This window comes from Coenobita brevimanus, chromosome 8 (genome assembly GCF_032717465.1).
Source record: "Coenobita brevimanus isolate Jiangsu-jjx chromosome 8, ASM3271746v2, whole genome shotgun sequence".
NCBI classification, from domain to species: Eukaryota; Metazoa; Arthropoda; class Malacostraca; order Decapoda; family Coenobitidae; genus Coenobita; species Coenobita brevimanus.
Window position 1 is genome coordinate 46,702,379 of NC_136961.1, and position 25,446 is coordinate 46,727,824.

Genomic DNA, 25,446 nt, shown 5'->3' on the forward strand with positions numbered 1-25,446 from the left:
TTACTCATCACACTACCCAAGTACATTAGTTAAATACACTCACATTTTCCATTTCCTCCTCATCCAGCCTCACTGTACATTCAGTGGCTTCATTTCTCTCAAAGACCATAACTTTACTCTTCCCTACACTCACCTTTAGATTCTGGTTTGTACACACTCTCCATAACTCTTGCCCAAGCCTTGCAGTTCCCCTTCATCTTCACTAAACGACAGTACAGGGAGTTTCCAAACACTGCCCTCTCTCATGAGGGTCACTCCAACATCCATTGCCCTACCTTGTACCTCTTTTATAACCCCATCCATATACAGGTAGAACAACCATGGGGATCTGACACATCCCTGTTTTAATTGAACATATAAATAAAAATTCGCTCAGTTTACTATCCACATGCACTGCAGCCTTAGCTCCCTCATACATACTCTTTATAGCATTCAACAACTTCCCATTTACTCCATATATTCTTAATACTTTTCACATTCCTTGTCCATCCACCCTGTCATATGCCTTCTCCAGATCCACTAAGGCCACATAGAATATCTTTCCCTTCTCTAGAAACTTTTCCATAAGGACCTATGAATAAATATCTGATCAGCACAACTTCTTCCCTTCCAAAAACCTCCCTGTTCTTCTTCAACTAATTCCAGTTATTTCCCTAACTCTGTCAGTAAGTATCGTACCATATACTTTTCCTGTTACACTAAGAAGACAAATGCCCCAATGGTTACCACAAACTTCTTTTCCCCATTTCCTTTGTACATGGGAATAATTATACCTGACATCCAATCCTCTGGGACTCTACCTTCCTCCCAGGCCAATCTGCACATCTTCCATATCCATTCCGTTGCTATCTCTTCCCCATGCTTCAGCGTTTCACCACACACTCCATCAATTCCTGGAGCTTTCCTCATTTTGACTGTCTTCATTGCATCCACAACTTCCATCCAACTGATTTCTTTTTCTCTTCTCTCTCTCTCTCTCTCTCATCATCATCAGTTTGAGTATCCACTGCAGGACCGGCCTATCCCGACCGAAGTCGGGACGATACAGCCAATGTATCTCCACCAAGTGGCTTAGGCTGTCTGGTAGAGATTGTATGTAGGGTGAGACGTGCTTGTAAGTGTAATTGTAATTTTGGATGGCTTTGGATCTGGGTGTAGTCTGTGAACCAAGTGTAATTGGCCCGTGCAAGCCGACTGGGTGCAAGCATACTTTATAGTATGTGACACTGGTTCAACCACAGCACCCCTTGTGTCCACCAATGCAGTACGTTGCCGGATGAATACTCCCAAAGTTTATTACCCTGGCGGGGTGCGAACCCTGGTTCACCCGTGTATGAAACGCACACTCTGCCACTGTACCACAGAGGCTTCATATATACATATATATATACAGTATATATATATATATATATACTGTATATACGGTATATATATAGATGTAGATATGTTTGTATGTATACATAATTTTTCAAAGTTAACCTGTGTATTAGTGAGTTGTATGCACTGGATGTTACCATGATGTTGTTATGGTAAGTGGACTGACCATGGTTAGTGCATTGTCCACCCAAGAAATTATGAATATAAAAATATGAAAGTGGACCAGGTGACTTGCAGCTACAGTACAGTATTTAGTTTGTTGATTCTTCTTGCCACCTCCTTAGAGATACATCAGAGGATGATGAAATCTTCATTCTCATGGGCCAGTAATGGTCTTGCCATGTCACGAGTATCTCCTTATGTAAAGACCGAGGCAAAATAGTTATTTAGAGTGTTAGCCATATCCAAGTCTGAGATTTGCATTACACTTGATTGATCCGTAAGTGGTCCAATACTACCTTTGAAAGGTTTTCCACTGTGTACCTGGTTGAAGAGTCTTAAGGGCTGTGTTTGCATCATGATGCCACCTTGATTTCCTCATTTCTTTTAGCCAACTTTATCAAGGATTTCACTTTCCTACATACAGTTAGGAAGGAGTCTAAATTATTCTGGTCTTGGCTGCTTTTTGCTCTAATGTATGCAACCTTTCTTTTATTGTAGTGACTATTTCATACTAAATCATTTGGTTGAACTGATCTTGGCCCTGTGGACTTAGAGGGTATGAATGCAGTCTGTCATTTGGAAATTCTTCTTTAAATAATACCTTGCATTTACATTACTGTCCCCAAGTCCAGCACTTGTGAAACTAAAACCTGGAAAGTCATCTCGATGGAAGTCATTTTCTTTTCTGATCTATTTAAAAAAAAAAAAAAAAAAAAAAAAAAAAAAAAAAGACAATCTAACCACGTTGTGGCCACAACCTCCCAGTGGTTCACCAACAGGCAAGCTGAAAACACTTTCATCTTCCTTAGTGACACAAGACTCTGGATACTATTGCTTCTAGTTGGTTCATTTACCCACTGGGACAAATGGGTAACTACACTGAGTGACAAGCCAAATGGTTTCCTGTACCCCAGGAAACCATTTACTATGCTGGATGGTAACCATATAACCAAATTACAGCACCTGGTGGTATAGTGGGTAATTAAGGTCCTCCAGTCGGATTGAGCCTGTGTAGGTTTATATCCAAGGGGTGGTTGGGGTTTATTGCTCATGTAATGCCACTTAGGGATGAGTGAGGCTGGTTACTCTCATCTTAAATGTCAGGACCAACTTACCTAGCCCCGAGCTCCAACGCTGCTCATGGGACAGCGTAGGATTGAATGATGGATGGATGGACAAAAAATTTTCATCAGCAAAGTACAAGATGCCTATCTCCAGCATCTGCTGTTCTCTCATTCTAGTTTACATGACAGTTGAAGTCATCAAAGACATAAACTGCTTTACTGTTTTTGTTTCTAGTATGGTGCCTTACAGTAAAATCTTCAGCAGCTTTAAGTCCCCCCAGGTTTGTGTTCATGTGCCATTCCAGTCAGACAGGAGAGTGAAAATGTATGCCTGGATACCAGGACTGGCAGAGCAGAAGGTCACTAAGTACATATCAGTTACTGTGGTAGTGGCATGCCTCAGAGCGATCAGCCTCTATGAGTGGCAGTAACCTTTTAATGTAGTTATATTTAGTGCATACCATGCTCACTTATAAAGTGCATTAATAGATATCAGTAATAGCAATAATCTTGTTATTAGACTGAGGTAATAATTCTGAATAAATTGAAGTGTTGATTGATTTAATTTTGGGTAAATTTAGCTGAAGTAATATGAAATTTTGCTTAAATAAAGAGAAAAATTATAGTCAGAGGGACAAATTGTTGGTTAGGAATGGTTAATTGTGAGAATTTCCTATCATGGACGAAAATGAAGAATGTTCCTCACAAGACATGAAATATGAGAGAATTGGGTCATCTGACTCACATTATCGTGATAGTTTGGCAGACCAGTTAATATTGATCAAGGAGGTTTGACTGTTTATTTTTCAGTAACCTGTAAGCATTTGCAACACCCCCCAGTGCTCTCTCTCTCTCTCTCTCTCTCTCTCTCTCTCTCTCTCATTTTTGTGTGGAGTTGGATTTTCTGAGGAGTCAGAATTCATCCCCACCATTTCTTATGAATATGATGGTGGGAAATTTTTTAATACAGGCTAAATAGTTTATAAGCTGACTTTCTATATACATATCCCTAGCGTATAAAGGGATATTTTTTGGTTGTTAATGTGCATGCAGTATAGGCCATGTAGGAAAAAGGGTAAAAAAATACTTTTCTTAGAGAGGTGCTGCCCATAAGAGGATTCTAACTTGTGAATGTACTGATCACAGTCCACGTTTCACATTGTATGAATGTTTTTTGTTGCCCATAAGGGAATGTACTATGAGGAACCACTGTACAGTCTTACCTCGGTGTGCAGTGGGTTTATGTCAAGTGAAAACACATGGCAATGGAGGTCATTATAAAGTGGGTTCAGTGGGGATGTGTTGTGGGTCAAGGGTCACTTAACATAAAATCTAAAAAAAGCTTTACCCTTTCAGTTATGCTGTCAGTACCCTCGGTAGCACCACACTGTCAAATATGGGTAGCATCCTTACCAGACATGATTTACAAATCCAAGTTTCAGTATTTCACGCATATAAAAGCTCCCACCATCTCACTTACTATTGCACACTGCACTGTTCATTGCACACATTCACTTATTTGGTGATAGCAGTGGTGTTTCATGGCCTTCCATGCATGAAATGGAATAAAAGGGAGATGATCATAGCAAATAGAAATGCTGGATGGCCATCTTGACTCAAACATCTGACTGTTGGCTTGTGCAGGGGCACTGTGTTTGCACAGTATTGTCGTATGCAGCCACCACAGTTATCTTAGAAGTGAATTTTTCTGTTATCACAAAACTGGGTGTAACTTTTAGTTCATCGTTTTGTCAATTTATCACATACCAAACTGACATATTATGAGGCCTGACTGTGCTTTCATGAGGTATGCTTCACTTGAGTAGCACATACTGTAGTTGAATAGGTTTGTCCTTTGTATAACCCATATAATAAGAGTTAAAAGTGAAAATTCCCTGTTAAAGTCATATTAGTTACAATACTGGCAGGCAGCGTTCTCGAAGAGTATGCCAGTTATTAGAATCAAGATGGACCTCTTGGTCTCTTGAGAGGCAGAAGGTGGGGTTGATTGAGCTATCATGGTATTTAGTCAACAGATCTGTCTGTCTATCTATCTATTGCCAGACACCTCAATCCCGTTCGGGGTGGCCACAAACAAATCGCCTCCACGTCACCCTGTCCCCCGCCATTTCACTGCCCTGCTCCCAACTCACACACCCCCTCTCTCATATACCTCTCCACCCCATCCCTCCGTCTCATCCTCGGCCTCCCCCTCCCTCTTCCCCGCTCCACCTCACTCACATACACTCTCTTCGTCAGTCTTTCACTCTCCATCCTCTCCACATGGCCAAACCACCTTAGGGTATTCCTCCTAACGCTTCCTATCACATCCACATCTACACCACAATGCTCCTTTATATCCTCATTTGTCAGCCTGTCTCTCCATGTGACTCCACAGGCTTCTCTTAAATATCTCATTTCCACTGCTCCCACTCTTGACTTGTGTCCTTCCAGCAACATCCAAGCTTCACTTCCATACGTTAGAGTTGGTATCACAATACTGTCAAGTAGTAACTTTTTCACTTCCATGCTCACTTCCCTGTTTCTTATCACTGCTTTCAAAGAACCAGCAACCTTTCTTCCCTGCTGTACCCTTTCAAGCACTTCACTCTCCAAACCTCCATCCTCACTCATCACACTACCCAAGTACTTAAACGTACTCACATTTTCCAATTCCTCACTATCCAACCTCGCTGTACATTCACTGACTTCACCTCTCTCAAAGACCATCACTTTACTCTTCCCTACATTCACCTTTAGATTCTGTGTCTTACACACTCTCCCAAACTCATCCACCAAGCCTTGCAGCTCCCCTTTGTCTTCACTCAACAACACAGTATCATCTGCAAACAACAGTACAGGGAGTTTCCAAACACTACCCTCTCTCGCCAGGGCCACTCCAACATCCACTACCCTACCTTGTACCTCTTTTATTACCCCATCCATGTACAGATTGAACAACCATGGAGACAGGACACATCCCTGTTTCAACCCAACCTTCAAAGAGAAAAATTCACTCAGTTCACCATCCACATGCACTGCAGCCTTAGCACCATCATCCATACTCTTCACAGCATTCAACAACTTCCCATCTACTCCATTTATTCTTAATACTTTCCACAATCCTTGTCTATCCACCCTGTCATATGCTTTCTCCAAATCCATGAAAGCTGCATACAACTTCTTTCCCTTCTCTAGAAACTTTTCCACTAAAGATCTAAGAATATCTGATCTACACAACCTCTTCCCTTCCTAAAGCCTCCTTGTTCTTCTCCAACTAATTCCTCTGTTCTTTCTCTAACTCTGTCAATAAGTATCCTACCATACATTTTTCCTATTATACTAAGAAGACAAATGCCCCTATGATTACCACGCACTTCTTTTTCCTCTCTTCCTTTGTACAAGGGAATAATTATACCTGACTTCCAATCCTCCGGGACTCTACCTTCCTCCCAGGCCAATCTGCACATTTTCCACCTCCATTCTACTGCTATCTCTCCCCCATGCTTCAACATTTCACCACACACTCCATCAATTCCTGGGGCTTTCCCCAATTTAACTTTCTTCATTGCTTCCACAACTTCTATCCTACTGATTTCTTCTTATTATCTCACCTCCCTCCTTCTCCCAGCCATTCCCCAGCCACTTATACTCACATTACATCCATCCTTTATGTTCAGCAATTCCTTAAAGTGTTCTCTCCATCTGCTCACTTTTTCTCCCATCTCCACTAGTAATCTACCATTTTTATCTTTCACTCCCCTGCTAACTTCACTTTCACCCTGTCTTAATCTTTTCACCTCTTTCCAGAACATTTTCTTACAGTCCCTCCACTTTAAACTCAAGTTCCTTCCAAATTCCTCATTCACTTTCTTACTAATTTTTCACCTCTGTCTTTCTACATATAACTCTCTCTTCCGCCTCTCAACTTCTTCCACACCCCTATTGCTCATTCATTCATTATATGCTTCTTCTTTTGTGCCACAGCCTGTCTCACCTCTTCATTCCACCACACTGTTCCTTGCACCACCCTCCAACTTCTCTTCATCCCACACACCACATCACATGCTGCACATACTTCTTCAGTGAATATCCTGCACACACCTTCCATGTGCCCCATCTGCTCCAGTTCATATTTGCCCAATCGTTCCTCCACTTCTCTCTTATACTCTGCCTTTTTCTCATCCTCTTGTAACTTTTCCACTCTCCTTACAAATACTCCTTCTTCCTGTCCTTCCCTTCTTCTATTTCTCCATCTTAAATGGATCTTGATTCTGGCCACCACCAAGTAGTGGTCAAAAAGTTCGCTCCCCCAACTTCTATAAGCTCTTGCATCCATTACACATTTTCGCATCCTTCATCCACACACACATAATCAACCATTGCCTTCCTTTCATTCAGTTCACCACCAACTCTTCTCACTTGCCATGTATGCCTGTGGATCATTTTGTGCCTGAAGACGGTATTGGCTATCACCAACCCCCTCCCAGCACAAATATCCACTAATGCACTGCCATTCTCATCTATCTGAGCAGGCACACCCCACTCACCAACTATTCCATCCACCTTCACATTCCCTCCTTTACCATTCATATCACGGATCGAAAACACTCTCTTATTCCTTCCAAACTTTTCCATGCACACTTCCACATTTGTCCAGAACTCTTCTCTCACTCTGCTTGCACAATCTTGCATTGGCGCATACACACACACAATTGCCCACATCTGTATTCCAACTTTCAATCTTACCCACACAATCCTTGACTCAACTGATCCATACTGTCTTATGCTCTTCTTCCATCTTTTACTCACAACTATACATACTCCTTCTTTTGCCCTCTCATTTTCACCTATTCTTGCACATATACCCCATCCATACTCCCATTCTCTCACACTCTCACCTCTCCATTTCGTTTCAGTTATTCCGCATACATCAACTTTCGCACCCTCAAGCACCTGGACAATCTCTCTCTCTTTCACCTCATCATTCGCTCCCCTTACATTCCATGTTCCAATTACCATGTCCTTTGTCTGGTCCTTGGTCGTCATCTTTTGGTCAGTCCTTGTCCGAGGCTTATTGTTTGTCTTTTTAGTTAGTTGTTTTCCGGGGAGAGGCACTAACCCTCCGCCAACCCTTTTAGTCGCCTTTTACGACAAGCAGGGATACTGGGGGAGTATTCTTAACAAAAAAAAAACCTACCCCCAGGGGTAGGGGAAATTGCAGAACTTTATGGGCTCACTCTCCCCTCCATCTCCCTTCCCTTTCATTTTCTCTTTCCATTCTTACTCATCCACATCCTGAACTTCAGCCACAGTACTGCAGTTTTTCATTCCACCTTTACCCTCATTCCAGCAACTGCTATGTGCATTTGTGTGCATTTAGTCCTCATCATAAGTCAGGGATATGTTACAAAATATCACAACTTTTCCCACAGTTACAAAATATCACAACTTTTCCCACTGCTGTAAATGGTGGGAAAACTGACAAATCAACCTCATAGGTGACAGTGGAACACTAATAGGCAGTTTCTGTTGTTTGGCACAGACTTCATACCAAAAAAACAACATCAGAGTGTCATATTGTGTGGACTTTTTATACTTTGTCTCTTCATCCCAGAATTGGTTAGCAGCGAAATCCCAAATTTGAATGTACTGGATCAAAAAATGGATGACTGGAATAGAATTTGAAGGGCTGTTTCATTGCTTGATTTACATCTGCCTCTAATTAACTGTGTCTGTTCTGTAGTTTCTGAATTGAAAGCAGTTGGCCTTTTGACACTAGAGATGGTTTGCACAAAAAGAAGTCTTGGAGTACAGTGGAGCATATCCAGATCTGGCTCGTATGTAATGTTGTAAGCTCATAAGAAACCTGTAGTGCTTCAGTACAGGTGGGTAGAAGTTAGGTAAGGTTGTAAGAATATTGGTGTTGGAGTTACTAAGCTTGACTGTTGAGTTTGCTTCTGGTGCCGTTAGAGGAATAATAATATATAGTAGCTGACGCGTGTTTCTTGTTGCAGGGCACGCATGTGTTGGTGAGTTGGGCCGCTGGGGGCAGCACGCCTTGCCCAGTCCCCCACACTTGGTAGGCGGGGTTGCTGGCATGGTTAGTGCCTGGGAGAGTCCAATGGTTGGTCTTGGGGAGAGAATTAGAAGTGGCTGTGGGGGAAATGGAGGGGGTCTAGGGGTACTGCTGGATTTGCTGGGTCGTGGAGGGGAGGAGCAGCCCCCTGTAGAGGATGTGACTGTCATGGCTGCTCCCTCAGTGGGTCGAATGTGTCCTGTGTGTTCTAGGTATATCAGTAATCCTAGTAATTTACGCAAACACATGCACCGGGCACATGGCACTCGCACATACTCATGCCCCTCTTGTCCAAAAATATACCGTGTTGCTTGTGACCTACGGCGTCATGCCCTTGCTGCACACAATATCAGAATGGAATCTTATGGGAATGGGTCCACCTCACCCCCATCCCACTTCCTTATGCACAATGTCGGTTCTAGAAGTGGAAATGTTGTTAGCGAGGCTATTGGCCCGAGAGAAAGAGAAATTAACCCAACCATAGAGTCAGTGATGCAAACACCCACTCCAGACCTGACACCAGGGTATTCTTTTCCCAACACATCCCTCAGACCTTTTACTCTGGCCAACTAACAACACATAGCTAACATTCCAACACATCCCGGGCACATGGCACTCGCACATACTCATGCCCCTCTTGTCCAAAAATATACCGTGTTGCTTGTGACCTACGGCGTCATGCCCTTGCTGCATACAATATCAGAATGGAATCTTATGGGAATGGGTCCACCTCACCCCTGTCCCACTTCATTATGCACAATGTCAGTTCTAGAAGTGGAAATGTTGTTAGCGAGGCTATTGGCCCGAGAGAAAGAGAAATTAACCCAACCATAGAGTCAGTGATGCAAACACCCACTCCAGACCTGACATCAGGGTATTCTTTTCCCAACACATCCCTCAGACCTTTTACTCTGGCCAACTAACAACACATAGCTAACATTCCAACAGATCCCTGAGACCTTTTACTCTGACCAACTAATCAACACATAGCTAATGTTTCAGTACATCCCTCTGACCTTTTACTCTGGCCAACTAACAATACATAGATAACATTCCAACACATCTCTCAGACCTTTTACTCTGGCCAACTAACAACACATACCTAACATTACTATGTCACTATTTCCCTTTCTCGTTATCCTCTGAATCCTAATACAGGAAACTCGCACGGAACACGTGGGTTTCGTTCCTACCGTGCCGTGTTAGTTGCAAAATCGCGTATATTTAAACTACTCCATATTTTGCTCCCTAGACCCCCCAAATGTGTTATTTTGCTGTTATCTGTCACTGGTAATCACTAGAAAGCACTTTAAGTGGTTAGAAGGTGTATTTAATGTTATAACTCACAAATACAGTACTCCACAGCAAAACTTCAACACACAAATACTGTACGTAAACACAAGGAAACATTCTGACGCCGATCATAGGTAATCATATAAATCAGGTTAACTGGTACTGGGGCTTTATTTAATGCTTTATCATTTTTGAGTGCTTTAACTTACAAGTACATACCAGAACAGTACATATTTAACTTAGAAATGCAGTACTGTGGAAAAGCTGTACAGCAAGTCTTTAACGAACAAACAAAAAAGGCAATATTCCGACGCCGATTGTGGGTAATCATATAAATCAGGTTAACTGGTTACAAGGCTTTATTTAATGCTTAATTGCTTACAAGTACATACCAGAACAGTAAATATTTAACTTACAAGTACAGTACTGTAGAAAAGCAGTACAGTAAGAATTTAACGAACAAACAAAAAAGGCAATATTCCGACGCCGATCATGGGTAATCATATAATTCGGGTTAACTGGTTACAAGGCTTTATTTAATGATTTAACTTTATTTAAGTGCTTACAAGTACAGTACATACGAGAACAGTAAATATTTAACTTACAAATACTGTACAGTACTGTGGAAAAAACGAACAAATAAAAAAGGCAATATTCTGACGCCTATCAGGTAAACTGGTTATAAGACTTTATTTCTTGCTTTAACGTTATTTAATAGAACTTTACGTTGCACATAAACTTACCAGAACAGTACAGTACTGTAAATATTTAACTTACAAATACTGTGCTACTGTACTCGGGAATGTCTCACTCACTGAATAATTTCCCGCCTAGATCGTCACGTAATCAAAACAAACCGCGCGCTGCGGTGATGTTCGAGGATTTGATCTTTCAAAGGCCTCTCCTGGTTAATTTGTAGTTTTCATAATGGTTCTTTAATCTTACGTTGTCTTATATGTATCCCAGCCCTTACCGTGTATAATTGCGAGCGCGTTCCGTGAGATCGTGTTCCGTGCGAGTTACCTGTACTGGATGTACTCTACCGTACCTGGAGGTCTTTAAATGTAATTCTCTTTGGTACAATACACAGTCCATAAACACATTCTGGTATCTTAATTTCACTCTTGAAGGAAGTGAATGAATGTAATTCATAATGGACCACAGAAATGAAATGTATTATATTTATTGCTTCGGTGTGATACTATTTAAACTTATAACCCTACGCTCAGGTGTTAAAGTAGATATTTATTTTTTTACCCAATGATTTTTAAAATCACCATACTTTAAGAAATATAGATTGTACAACCACGTACAGTATTAAGCTTAATTTATAATCCAAAGATATCAGTAAGGAAGTATATTTATCTATTAAGTTATATTTTTGCAAGGGAGCAGAGTCTTGTCCTATGCAGTACTGCATACAGTATTATTTCCAAGCTGAATAAATTGCTTCCAAATAAGTATTTGTGGTTGTGATATATGCCCAAAAACTAGTTGTAAGTTATGCACCATATATCAGTATGAGGTCATGGATTAAAGTTTTCATTACACAGTGCATTGGACCAGCAGTTTCATGATCCTATGGAGCTTTTTTTTACAGTACAGTGTTAATTTTTGCCTTATAGTTTTATGGCATTTTGCTTTCCCTGGCACCTAACTGTATTACAGTCAGTTTGAATTAATACAGTACTATATCAGATATGCCAATTATATTATTGGGTATTATTTGCACAAGTTGTTGTATGCAGTATCTTAAAGTTTAAAAATTGCATAATTTATCCTGTGCTCTGTGCAGATTGTCATCATTTCATTGTGACCCATTTCCATGACCTTACTTAAACCATATATGGTACTGTGTTGTGTTTGCTCTTTTCTACATATTAGTACTGTATATAACTTATAAAAGATGGTCCTTTACAAAGAGTGAAAATAGCTGTTGCTTATACCATAGAAACTACTGTAATCATTGCATTAGGCTGTGCGAATACTGTACCTGTTGCATCTAGTTTTTGAAAGAGCACATGTAGATGTTTTGGCTACTTGGATTAAATGTACAGTCAGTACATGATTAAAAGTGTAAGCACATCTGAAATATCTAATTTTATTTTTCCCAGTGTTATTGGTGGACGTGGGGAAGTGTGATGCATATAATTTCCAATATCTTATGATAGAAGCACATTTTTACACTGCATGATTCACTGTGTGAATGTCACATTTAATATGAATTATAATTTGGTTTAAAGAATGTCACAGATTCTGAAACATCATGGTCATACATCCTATGAATTAAATATACAGTAGACCCTCATTTTGAGTAGGTTCTGTTTGCATGGAACACGTTTTATGTGGTACTATCAGCCTCTACCTCAACCCATTCTGCATGATGACCAGCATATTTTGCTTGGTAGAATGACATGCCAACATTCGGTTCTTCCCAACCACCATTCAAAGTGCCTGCCTCTGATGAATTTGATGAGTGACTTTGAGGACCTTCAAGCTTAGCATTGGCCTTGAGGGGTCAGAGACGAGTTAAAATTCCATTTATTTTTGAGGTAAAATTCCACATATTTGTCATGTATTACCATTATATTGTTGTTCACAGACTTTCTTGTACCTAATAATGATCAGTGTATTTTTATGCATGTGTTAGGTGGGGGTATACTTTTTCCAGGGGGACTGGAAAAATTGTTTGGTTTTTATAGAAACATTAGCCAAAATCAATGATTCTCAAGGAAAAATTTGTGCAATACAGTTTACATAATAATTTCTCATGATACATTGATTGTGCAAAACGAGGGTCTGTTGTATAAAGAAGATGAGAGGCTTTATGCTGAAAACTTGAGATAGAGCTTTAAAGGAACAGTAATAAAAAGTCTGTCAAAATGAAGTCTTCCCACATTTGATGTGTACTGGTAATATTTGTATGGTCTTTTCTGAGTTAATTAAATCAATCTAACTACTGTATTTCCAATTTCCTCTCAAGAGTGACAGTACAATGCTGTTTCTTCTTTGCACCTGGTTCCCCGGATGCTGGAGATGATGCGGGGCGCTGGGGAGGCATGACTAAAATACGAAAAGGTGAAGAATAGCGAAAAACAGCGTAACTTACAGTGAAGCTGAGAGGAGAGGACAGACGTGACTCGACTGGGAAGCGCGTGAAAATGTGTTTACCAGAGAGGGGTTAGTTCGTTTTCTCGCCGCAACAGTGTAGCACTGTGCAGCACGCCCATTTTGAATTTTTCATACTTCCTCTCGTATTGTTTTTTGTACCATCGACATGGATACTTTTGTATTGTGGAATTTGCCCTACATTTATTGCTTTCGTACCATCAGAAATTTGTACTTCAAGTTTTGGTATTTCAAGGACTCACTGTATATATATATATATATATATATATATATATATAAAATCATCATCATCATCATCATCAGCTGTTTGAGTATCCACTGCAGGACCGGCCTATCCCGACCGAAGTCGGGACGATACAGCCAATGTATCTCTACCAAGTGGCTTAGGCTGTCTGGTAGAGATTGTAGGCAGGGTGAGAAGTGCTTGTAATTGTAGTGTTGGAGTGACTTTGGATGTGTGTGTAGTCTGTGAACCAAGTGTAATCGGCCTGCGCAAGCCGACTGGGTGCAAGCATACTTTATAGTAAGCGACACTGGTTCAACCACAGTGCCCCTTGTGTCCACCAATGCAGTACGTGGCCGGGTGAACACTCGCAAAATTTATTACCCTGGCAGGGCGCAAACCCTGGCTCACCTGTGTATGAAACACACACTCCACAACTGTACCACAGAGCAGATGGGGGACATGGAAGGTGTGAGCAGGATATTCACTGAATAAATATGTGCAGCATGTGATGTGGTGTGTGGGATGAAGAGAAGACGGAGGGGGGTGCAAGGAACAGCGTGGTGGAATGAAGAGGTGAGACAGGCTGTGGCACAAAAGAAGAAAGTGTACAATGAATAGACGAGAAATAGGGCCGTGGAAGAAGTTGAGAGGCGGAAGAGAGAGTTATAAGCAGAGAGGAAGAGAGAGGTGAAAAGATTAGCAAGAGAGAGTAAGAAAAGAGTGGATGAGGAATTTGGAAGGAATTTGAGTGTAAAGTGGAGGGACTGTAAGAAAATGTTCTGGAAAGAGGTGAAGAGAGTAAGACAGGGTGGAAGTGAAGTTAGCAGAGGAGTGAAAGATAAAAATGGTAGATTACTAGTGGAGATGGGAGAAAAAGTGAGCAGATGGAGAGAACACTTTAAGGAATTGCTGAACATAGAGGACGGAAGTAATGCGAGTATAAGTGGCTGGGGAATGGCTGGGAGAAGGAGGGAGGTGAGAAGACAGGAAGAAATCAGTAGGACAGAAGTTGTGAAAGTAATGAAGGAAGTTAAGTTGGGGAAAGTCCCAGGAATTGATGGTGTGTGTGGTGAAATGCTGAAGCATGGGGAAGAGATAGTAGTAGAACGGATGTGGAAGATGTGCAGATTGGCCTGGGAGGAAGGTAGAGTCCCAGAGGATTGGAAGTCAGGTATAATTATTCCCTTGTACAAAGGAAAAGGGGAAAAAGAAGTGTGTGGTATTCATAGGGGCATCTGTCTTCTTAGTATAACAGGAAAAGTGTATGGTAGGATACTTATTAACAGAGTTACAGAAAGAACAGAGGAATTAGTTGGAGAAGAACAGGGAGGCTTTAGGAAGGGAAGAGGTTGTGTAGATCAGATATTCATTCTTAGATCTTTAGTGGAAAAGTTTCTAGAGAAGGGAAAGAAGTATGCGGCTTTCATGGATTTGGAGAAAGCATATGACAGGGTGGATAGACAAGAATTGTGGAAAGTATTAAGAATATATGGAGTAGATGGGAAGTTGTTGAATGCTGTGAAGAGTATGTATGATGGTGCTAAAACTGCAGTGCGTGTGGATGGTGAATGAACTGAGTGAATTTTTCTCTTTGAAGGTTGGGTTGAAACAGGGATGTGTCATGTCTCCATGGTTGTTCAATCTGTACATGGATGGGGTAATAAAAGAGGTACAAGGTAGGGTAGTGGATGTTGGAGTGGCCCTGGCGAGAGAGGGTAGTGTGTGGAAACTCCCTGTACTGTTGTTTGCAGATGATACTGTGTTGTTGAGTGAAGACAAAGGGGAGCTGCAAGGCTTGGTGGATGAGTTTGGGAGAGTGTGTAAGACACAGAATCTAAAGGTGAATGTAGGGAAGAGTAAAGTGATGGTCTTTGAGAGAGGTGAAGGCAGTGAATGTAAAGCGAGGTTGGATGGTGAGGAACTGGAAAATTTGAGTACATTTAAGTACTTGGGTAGTGTGATGAGCAAGGATGGAGGTTTGGAGGGTGAAGTGCTTGAAAGGGTACAGCAGGGAAGAAAGGTTGAAAGCAGTGATAAGAAACAGGGAAGTGAGCATGGAAGTGAAAAAGTTACTACATGACAGTACTGTGATACTAACTCTGACGTATGGAAGTGAAGCTTGGATGTTGTTGGAAGGACACCAGTCAAGAGTGAGAGCAGTGGAAATGAGTTATTTAAGAGGAGCCTGTGGAGTCACATGGAGAGACAGGCTGACAAATGAGGATATAAAGGAGCATTGTGGTGTGGATGTGGATGTGATAGGAAGTGTTAGGAGGAATACACTGAGGTGGTTTGGCCATGTGGAGAGGATGGAGGGTGAAAGACTGACGAAGAGAGTGTATGTGAGTGAGATGGAGGGGGGGAGAGGGAGGGGGAGGCCAAGGATGAGATGGAGGTATGGGGTGGAGAGGTACATGAGAGAGGGGTGTGTGAGTTGGGAGCAGGGCAGTGAAATGGCGGGGGACAGGGCGACGTGGAGGCGATTTGTTTGTGGCCACCCCAAACGGGATTGAGGCATCTGGCAAGACATATATGTATATATATATATATATATATATATATATATATATATATATTTCCGGGAATGCTCGTCGGCGAAGAGGTGACGGTGCGGCCTTATTCTTTACCAACATCCGCGGCCTTACCACAAATTTAAACTCAGTTCATTTTTTCCTTCAGTCCATATCCCCTTTGGCCCTTTTCCTCATAGAACCACAAATCTCACCCTCTACCGATATATCTCCATTTTGTTTTCCCGGTTACCATCTCCTTACAAACTTTCGAAACAAGGGCTGCACCTGTTGTTATATCAAATCCCAATATGCAGTTGATACTATTTTAAACTTCACTTCATCCAGTTTTGATTACTCATTATATAAATTAAATTGCCAAAACATTACCAAATATATCTGTGTAGTTTATCGTTCCCCCAATGCTTCTTCGGAACCCAGTGTATTTGATTCCATATCCACTCATTTGAGTAACCTTGACCTTGCCCTTGGCAATGAAATTACCATTTTGGGTGATTTTAACATACACATTGTTGAATGGTTATTGCATTCTGCCCGGACTGACGACGCTGGTCTAGAATGCGAGCTGTTTGCGGAATCATTTAATCTCACCCAGTTGGTAAAGCAACCAACCAGAATACCTGATAATCCTGACCATAATGCCCATCTCTTGGATTTATTCTTGACAAATAATCCAGATCAATACAGGATAGAGGTACTGTCACCACTTGGATCCTCTGACCACAATCTCATCAAAGCCTCATTAGTTAACCCTCCTACACCTCCCCATTCCGAACATGTCAGGGTGACCCGATGGCACTTTGACAGGGCAGACTGGGATGGATTTGGAAATTATCTTGCTGATGTTCCATGGCAGTCTTTCTTCTCTAGTGATCCCAATTCTACCCAGTCCCACATTTGCAACTTAATACTAGCTGGTATGGATTTATTCATACCAAGTCAACAATTCACTAAAAGATCAAACTCTCCAAAATGGTTTGATGGCAATTGTGCCAGAGCAACAGCCCAAAAGTCATTAGCATATAACTCTTACTTAAAATCAAAAACATCTGAATCACTCTCCCAATTTAAAATTGCTAGAAATCATGCAAAAGCTGTATTAAATCTATCAAAATCAAACTTTCTTCAAAAGCAAGCGTCAAAACTACTTAACAACCCTAATGACAATAGAATATTCTGGTCAACCCTTAATTCTTTCAATAATAACTTTAACAAGTCATCTTCCATTCCCCCACTAAAATCTTCAGATGGCAATATTACAAATGACCCACGTGGGAAAGCAGATATCTTTGCTAGTACCTTTGCAAGAAACTCTACCATTGATGATACCAGCCAGAATGTCTCAGTACTGGAACTTGATTCTCCCGAAATTGCCCCACTTAAAATACAGACAAGATTCGTAAAATCCATCCTAGACAATTTACCTACCAACAAAGCTCCAGGCCCAGATGGAATTCCGCCAATTGTTTTGAAAAAGTGTTCCCCTGAACTTGCCTCTGTCCTAGCTAAATTATTCAGACTATGCATGCGTACTTCTTTATTCCCAAATTCATGGAAAGAAGCCAATATCCACCCAGTTCCGAAGAAAGGAAGTTCGTCTGACCCCTCCAATTACAGACCAATAGCTGTCACATCTTCTCTTGGTAAGGTATTTGAAACTTTAATTAATAAGCATATTGTTAAACATCTTGAATCCAACAACTTAATTAGTGATAGACAATACGGTTTTTGCCACGAAAGATCCACCATTGACGTACTCAATCTCTTAACTCATACCATCCATCAATCAATTGATCTTTTTGGAGAAACTCATGCAGTAGCTCTTGATATCTCTAAAGCTTTTGACAGAGTATGGCACCGTTCCCTGCTGTCCAAACTCCCTTGCTATGGACTAACGTCTTTTGTTCCTTTGATTTCTTCTTATCTTGGTGGCAGGAAAATAAGAGTAAAAGTAGATGATGTATATTCGAATTTCCACTCAGTTAACGCCGGTGTGCCGCAGGGATCAGTTCTGGCGCCAACCCTATTTCTGGTTCATATTAATGATCTCTTATCTGTCACTCACAATCCCATTCACTCATATGCAGATGACTCAACACTACATAATTCATTCACACTCAGACATCCATTTACAAAGTCTAATATCTCTACCTCTCAACTCAGTACAGCCATCTCCATAAATCAAGATCTATCTACAATCAGTGAATGGGGACAAAACAACCTTGTCTCTTTTAATGCTAGTAAAACTAAATATATACAGTTTACCAATAGACAGATATTACCAGATTCATACATTACCTTCAGTGCTACTAATATTCCCATCTCCAAAAGTATTGAAATTCTTGGTGTCTCACTTAACAGTGCCCTCAGCTGGACCTCTCATGTCAGATCACTTGCTAAAATCGCCTCAAAGAAACTTGGATTATTGTACAGAGTCCGTAACTTCTTCACCGATGAGCAGTTAGCTATAATTTATAAGAGTCATGTGCGCTTTCAGCTTGAATATTGCTCACCCTTGTGGAATGGTTGTGGAGAGGTTGCATTAAGACAACTAGACAAAATTCAGAATAAAGCTGTTAGAATCATTAACAACCCTGCCATTACATATAAACTACCTACCCTGCAAGTAAGAAGGAATGTTGCCTCCCTTGCATTATTTTACAGATAATTTTTTGGCAAATGCTCAGACGAAGTTGCGTCCATGGTGCCACCTCTCCATGCCTTCCCTCGTGCTACACGGGCATCTGGTAGCGCTCATGACTGGAATGTCACTCAACCATATTGCAGAACTTCTGCCTATCAGAATTCTTTCATTCCCCGAACTGCATCTCTCTGGAACTCGCTTCCCCAGAGTTGTTTTCCTCCAAATTTCAACCTACAACTGTTCAAGTCTAACTGTTACAGATATTTTATGAACAGAGGACACCAGTAATCTGGTGTATGGATTTTTTTTTTCCCCCATTTGTTTTTCCTTCCTCCGTTCTGTTATTTAAATATATATATATATTGATATATATATATATATATATATATATATATATATATATATATATATATATATATATATATATATATATATATCAAAACAGGTCCAGTCTCTATCCACTATAATGCTATAATAGCAGATGACCTTAGAAAGAAGAGGATAATCCATGTGAAATAAACAACTATATTTGTACTGAGAGGATTCAACACCATGTTGCTAACATGCAATCAGTTCCACATGCTGTATATAACATTACTGATGAGAATACAGTAACTTTCCTTTTTGATGGAAATAATTTCACAGCTGACAGCAGAATTGTCAGTGATCTTTTTTTCATATTACCATTATCTGTGCTCTTCCCTACAATTCTGAAAACTTCAGAATCAACAAAGGGAGACAAAACAGACGATGACAGTGATATGTGCATAAGCAAAAGATGAAATTATAAAGAAAACATGAAACTGGATACAAGCATAACAAAAGGACAGTGTACACACAGGAAAATGAACACCACTAAAGTGACAAGATGAAAAGGACAGTACACAATGATGATTACAATTACTGTATACTGTACAGTATACACAAATGTGAACAAGAGATAGCAAAAGAGAAAAGTGAAAGAATATACAGCTTTAGAAAAGATGTGAAAACGTATAGCACATTGTTCTACCTGGTGTAAGATCCGATCCCCTTTAAGTTCAACTGACTGCCGCGAATAGTCAGACTGCAGCACTGTTTGAACAGTAATTGAGGTGACTTATTCCTACCTCATAACTAAGGTTCACTAAATTACCAGACTTCATATGCAGGCTCTGGGCATGGCCCTGTTCCATCAGGTGAGAACAAACTGACTATAGTAAAGCATAAGACAGGAAGGCAGGGAATGTGCAAACACGGTTAATGGAAGACTACAAAGAGTAAAATATGTGATGATAATCTTGCCTGGAAATGAGTCTTAGCAGATTACTGGGAAAAGATGCTTTGGTGAGAAATACGAAAACGGAGAGAAGAATGGACTGCAGAAGGAACGTAGTTAGAATACTGCTTGAAATGTGGGGTAATGAGAGGGCATTAAAAGAAAGAAAGCATTTAAATAAATATTTGTAGGCTGATTAAAAATCAATCTGTTGATTCAAGGATCATCTGCAGTTTCATCTAACCAATGCTGGTGATAATTAGTATTAACTGGTCAAGAGATACTGTTCACTCTTGCAAACATAAATATATATCAGTAATACAACTGCCCTTGAGTTTTATATTATTTTATTTTTAATGAGCGAAGAGCTGAAATAAGACGAAGTGAACTCTGAACGCCAGACTGCTTGAGGTGGTAGAGTAGGGCTGTGTAAACACACCAGTGACCCTCATTCCCTTCCCATAATTGTTTGCAATTTTTTTTTTTTTAGCTCACCCTAACTCAGCATCACTGACACCAGTACAGTTCAGGGCCAGCAGCATGAAAGCGATAATGCAATACATTATTGTTTGTATCAGTCCTCTCTCTTTCACTCATACACATAAGAATAAACAAGAAAATGAGCAGTAAATGTACACTAACTCTAAGGAGCAGAAATAACTGTGCTCAGTCGGTCCAAAATATATTGGGAAGAATGATACCGAATGAAGAATGTGGAACAGAATGCTAACCTACTAGAACATGTGGGACGAAACAGTAATTTTTTTCTGATTAGCAAATACTTTTGTTCCATATCGTCTCTTAAAATTGTAAAACCCATAATCTTTCGTGTAAGCATACAGCCTAAAGACCATACCAATTCAGTTCATATTCCTCTAGTTTGTCTCTTATATTTTTCTGACTATTTTGAGGGTGTTAAATTATGTTCTTTTGCTGAAACTAGGGCGCATGTAACATAAGCATGTAAACATCGGCGTGGAGTGGAGAGAACACCTGACTGATGGGGTGGTAGAGTAGGGTCATGTACACACACCAGTGACCTTCGTTCCCTTCCCGTAATTGTTCACAGTTTTTTATAATGCCCTAACTCAACTTCATTCACACCGAAACAGTGAAGTGTTGTTCAAGGCCGGCAACTACGAAGGGGTTAATGGAATACTGTATGAAAAATTCAAAATGGGCGCGGTGCATAGCGCCTCACTGGCTTGCCAAGAGAAAACGAACTAACCCCTCTCTGGTAAACAAATTTTCGCTCACTTCTCAGTTGAGTCCATGTCCCTCCTCTCCTCACAGCCTCACTGTACGTGGGGATATTTTCGCAGCCCTTCACCTTTTCATATTGTTTTGCCATGCCTCCCAGGTGCCCTGCATCATCTCCAGCATTGGGGGAGCCTGCTGCAAAGCAGCAGCAGCACCGTACTCTAATTCTGAAAAGGAAATTGGAAATTATAAGACCCCATGAGGAGGGGCAGGGAGTCTCAGAGATTGGGCATGCTTTAAGCCTTGCTGTTTCCACCATTGGAACTGTGACAAAGAAAAAGGAGATGTACAAGAATATGGCCACCTCCTTCTCTACAATTGTATACAGGTATTGCTTACTTCTTAATAGGGGGGGTGAAGTTTAGGTGGGGGTCCGAGGGGGTCCTGGGACGCATCTCCCCACTTTTATGTGTATTTCAATGGGGAAAATCGTTTCGTTTTACGAAATTTCGAATTATGATAGTTTTTTTTTTTTTGTCCCTATCCCATTCTTATATCAAGGACTCACTGTACAGTATATCTATCTATCTATCTATTGCCAGACTCCTCAATCCCGTTTGGGCTGACCACAAACAAATCGCCTCCAAGTCGCCCTGTCCCCCGCCATTTCACTGCCCTGCTCCCAACTCACACACCCCTTTCTCATATACAGTATATATATATATATATATATATATATATATATATATATTATATGCAGTACCCTCACATCCAACACGCGTTTGTCCAGCACGATTCACATCCAGCATGGAGAGCAAAACATTAGTACGATTTAATACAATTTAATTGCTGTAATACGGGTGCATTAGCATAACACGTACGGAGCTCTGAGAAGTGGGCGAAATCCGCAGAGTTCGCCTCTAGCTCGATCACCCCCGGTCCAACACGGTCATACTGGACGTTCCTGTGATGCTGACAGCCAATCAAAACTTCTGATCAAGTTGCCTCCCCCACCCACTATTGTGACGTGATCATGATGTCGCCCAATCAGAAATGCTTCTGCTCTCACGTGATGTTTTGTTTAAATTTCTCCCGCCACAGTGCCACTCAGTCGCATAATTCGCATTGGAAGGTGCTTTTTTCTCGCTGGATTTTCTGCCCTTGCTATTGCATTTTATCCTGCTCACGATGCCTAGGAAGCCTTCTGAGAACCCCAAGAAACGGCGGCACCTCCCTCAGGCCACTAAGCTAGAAATCATCGAGAGGAAGAAGAAAAGGGAGAGAAAAGTGGACATTGCCAAGGTCTACGACGTGAATGAAGCCAGCGTGAGGACCATAATAAAAAACCAAGACAAGATCCTGGCAGCAATGAAGGCTTACGGAGTGCTAGGACAGGCAGAAGCAGGACCTTCCATGGATGTGGATGAGGATAGTGATTGTGAGTGTGATTTCGCAGGATTTATGAGGGAGATTGAGGAGGAGCAGCAGCCATTACCTGCTAGTGACGCCAGCAGCCATCCTCCGGGGACCCAGTAGGACTACCTACAGCCTTGGATACCACCTTCCATTCCCAGCAAGCCCACCAACACTATCCTAAAAGGTTAGTTATCATTCATAGTACAGCACCATTTATTATAATTACAGTAGTACCAATATATGTAAAGGTATATGGTAGGTATTTAGGGTGACTTTTCCTAGGGTTGCTGACATAATTCATTTTTCCCCATAAGCTCTGTTGTTTGTCCAACACGGGACCTGTGCATGACAATATTACCGTGTTGGACGTGAGGGTACTGTATATATATATATATATATATATATATATATATATATATACACACACTCAATCCTCGTAAATCGCGGCAGTTTGGGTCTGGACCACTGCTGTGATTTAAGAATTCTGTGATTTATGAATAATAACTCTTATGTGAAAAATTAAATTGGGTCTGGACTTCGGCCAACCTGCCCCCAGAGCACCCTATGTACGCCGATCTAGGCACCATCAAACACAAACATACAAATTTAGGAATACTCAGTGCATGTATTAAATAGAAATAAGCAATGTTCAGGGATCTCACCTTAATCCTATGATGAAATTGCGTAAGTGAATGGAGTAGGGTGGTGTTGGGAAGAACTTAGAACCTCTCAGCACTCGTTCTTCCCATACTCTTTCGCCAGCTTTGAAAACTTCTCTCCCTTCTCAACACAACGAATGAGCTCCAAACGTTGACTGTACGACAACGGCGGCAGCTTCTTGACGCCATACTGCTTAGAGCGCTTCATTGGGGGGTCAGGAGGAGCCATGGCAGGTAGGAGGTGGGGGGGGGGGAAGGCAGTTAGCTCTCGTACTCCACAGCAACGGTCTGTAGTGTGCAGACTGGCGGGACAAGAACAACAACTACATGGCGGCATTAGTATGCACACTTGCCACCAGGGACGCGTGGTGATTGGTTGTTGGGTCGCAATTTTCAGTTTAAATGCCGCAGTTTACAGTTCTCGGAAAAGGCCCACTTGGGTGCCTAGGTCCACGATTTTCATGACTTAACAGTGATTTAAGATTGGCGGCAGTCTGACAGCCACTTAGCTGTGATTTACGAATCCGTGATTTGTGAACACGCAATTTACGAGGATTGAGTGTATATATATCACCAACTCTCTTCCTTTTATTCATCAATGACCTTCTAAGCTGTACATCTGACCCTATCCACTCATACGCTGATGACTCCACCCTTCACCTTTCCATTCGGTTCCCACAACGCCCATCTCAGCAGTTACTTTAACAAACAAGGGATGAGGCTATGGCACACCTAATGTCTGACTTGTCTCTTATATCTGATTGGGGTAAAAATAATCTGGTTGTTTTTAATGCATCTAGTACTTGGTTCTTACACCTATCAACCCGACAGAATCTTCCACAGGTATACCCACTAATGTTTAATAATATTCAGCTTAATCCTGCATCATCCTTGAACCTGCTTGGGATTTCATTTACTCGGGACTTGTCTTGGAAAGATCATATTACATCTCTTGTAAAATCTGCTTCCAAGCGATTGGGTGTGCTAAGCCAACTCCGTTCCTTCTTTACCCCTGCACAATTGTTGACTCTATACAGGGGTTTTATCCTCCCCTGTGTGGAGTACAACTCTCATGTGTGGGGAGGAGCTCTTCTCAATAGGGTGGAGTCAAAAGTTTTTCGTCTCATTAAATCCCCTCCTCTTACTGGCTCCCTTGAACCTCTGTCTCTTCATCGCACTGTTGCATCTTTATCTCTTTTCTGTTGCTACTTCAAAGGTCACTGCTCCTCTGAACTATTTGCATGCATTCCTCCATCTCTACGACGGGCACATAGCACCCGTCTAGCAGCAAACTCTCATTCCTTTTCTGTCCAACTCTCTAATGCAAGAGTTAACCATTACTCCCAGTCCTTCATTTATGCAACAGGTCAACTCCAGAACTGTCTCCCTCTGTCTGTATTTCCTGTTTCCTATGATCTCCAGTCTTTCAAACACAGTGTGTCCAGGCATCTCGAAATGATCGGATCTTGCATTTGGCTCTTTCTTGTATTTTGTTTTTCTCTTGGAGGAAACTGTTATTGCAGTCTCATGACCTTTGGTTCCTTCTTCCTCGCAAAAAAAAAAAAAAGGCTGCTTCCCGCCAAACCATGAGAAGTAGCTGAGACAGGACGACACTCCCAATTTACTCATCCACACACACACACACACACATTCATTTGCATCTTAGCTTCAAGGGGAGAAGGGACAGATCCTCGCCACACCACACCGCACGAGGGTCAGCTGCCAAGTGCAATCAGCTACATCCACAGCAGTGCCTGACAGCAGAGCTGGTTTACCTCTGCCTCATCATAATGGACCCATCCCCGTACCTGTACCTGACCTGATAAGCTGATCAGACCAAATGTGGGAGAATATCTCCTCAGGGCTGTGTCACCATTTATTCATTCACAATTTCTCTCCATTCCTGTCACCCGCTCAAGAGACATCTCTCTCGCATCCAACGTTCTCATCACACTGTCCATCCATCCTATTTGTGGTCTTCGTCTCAGCCTTACACCTCCCACATCCAATCCAGTTCTCATTTTTACCAGTCGCTCATTATCCATTCTCTCCATATGGCCAGACCATCATAAAACCCTCTGCTCAACTCAATCAACCATCCCCTGGAAAACACCAGTTCTTAGCACTTCATCATTTCTCACTTGTTCCATACACGTCGCTCCACACATACTCCTCAGACATATACCGTATATATATATATATATATATATCTATCTATATCTATATCTATGAGGCCCCTAATAACATAGTGTTCCGAACGCCACATGTTGAAAACGAAGAAAAATGCAGTTAAATTTGCGTAACTTTCAAAATGCCATAACTTTGGAACTAGTGAATATTTTTTAGTGCTTTTTATATATATATATGTATATATATATATTTTAGCTTGAAAATCATACTTTCATGTC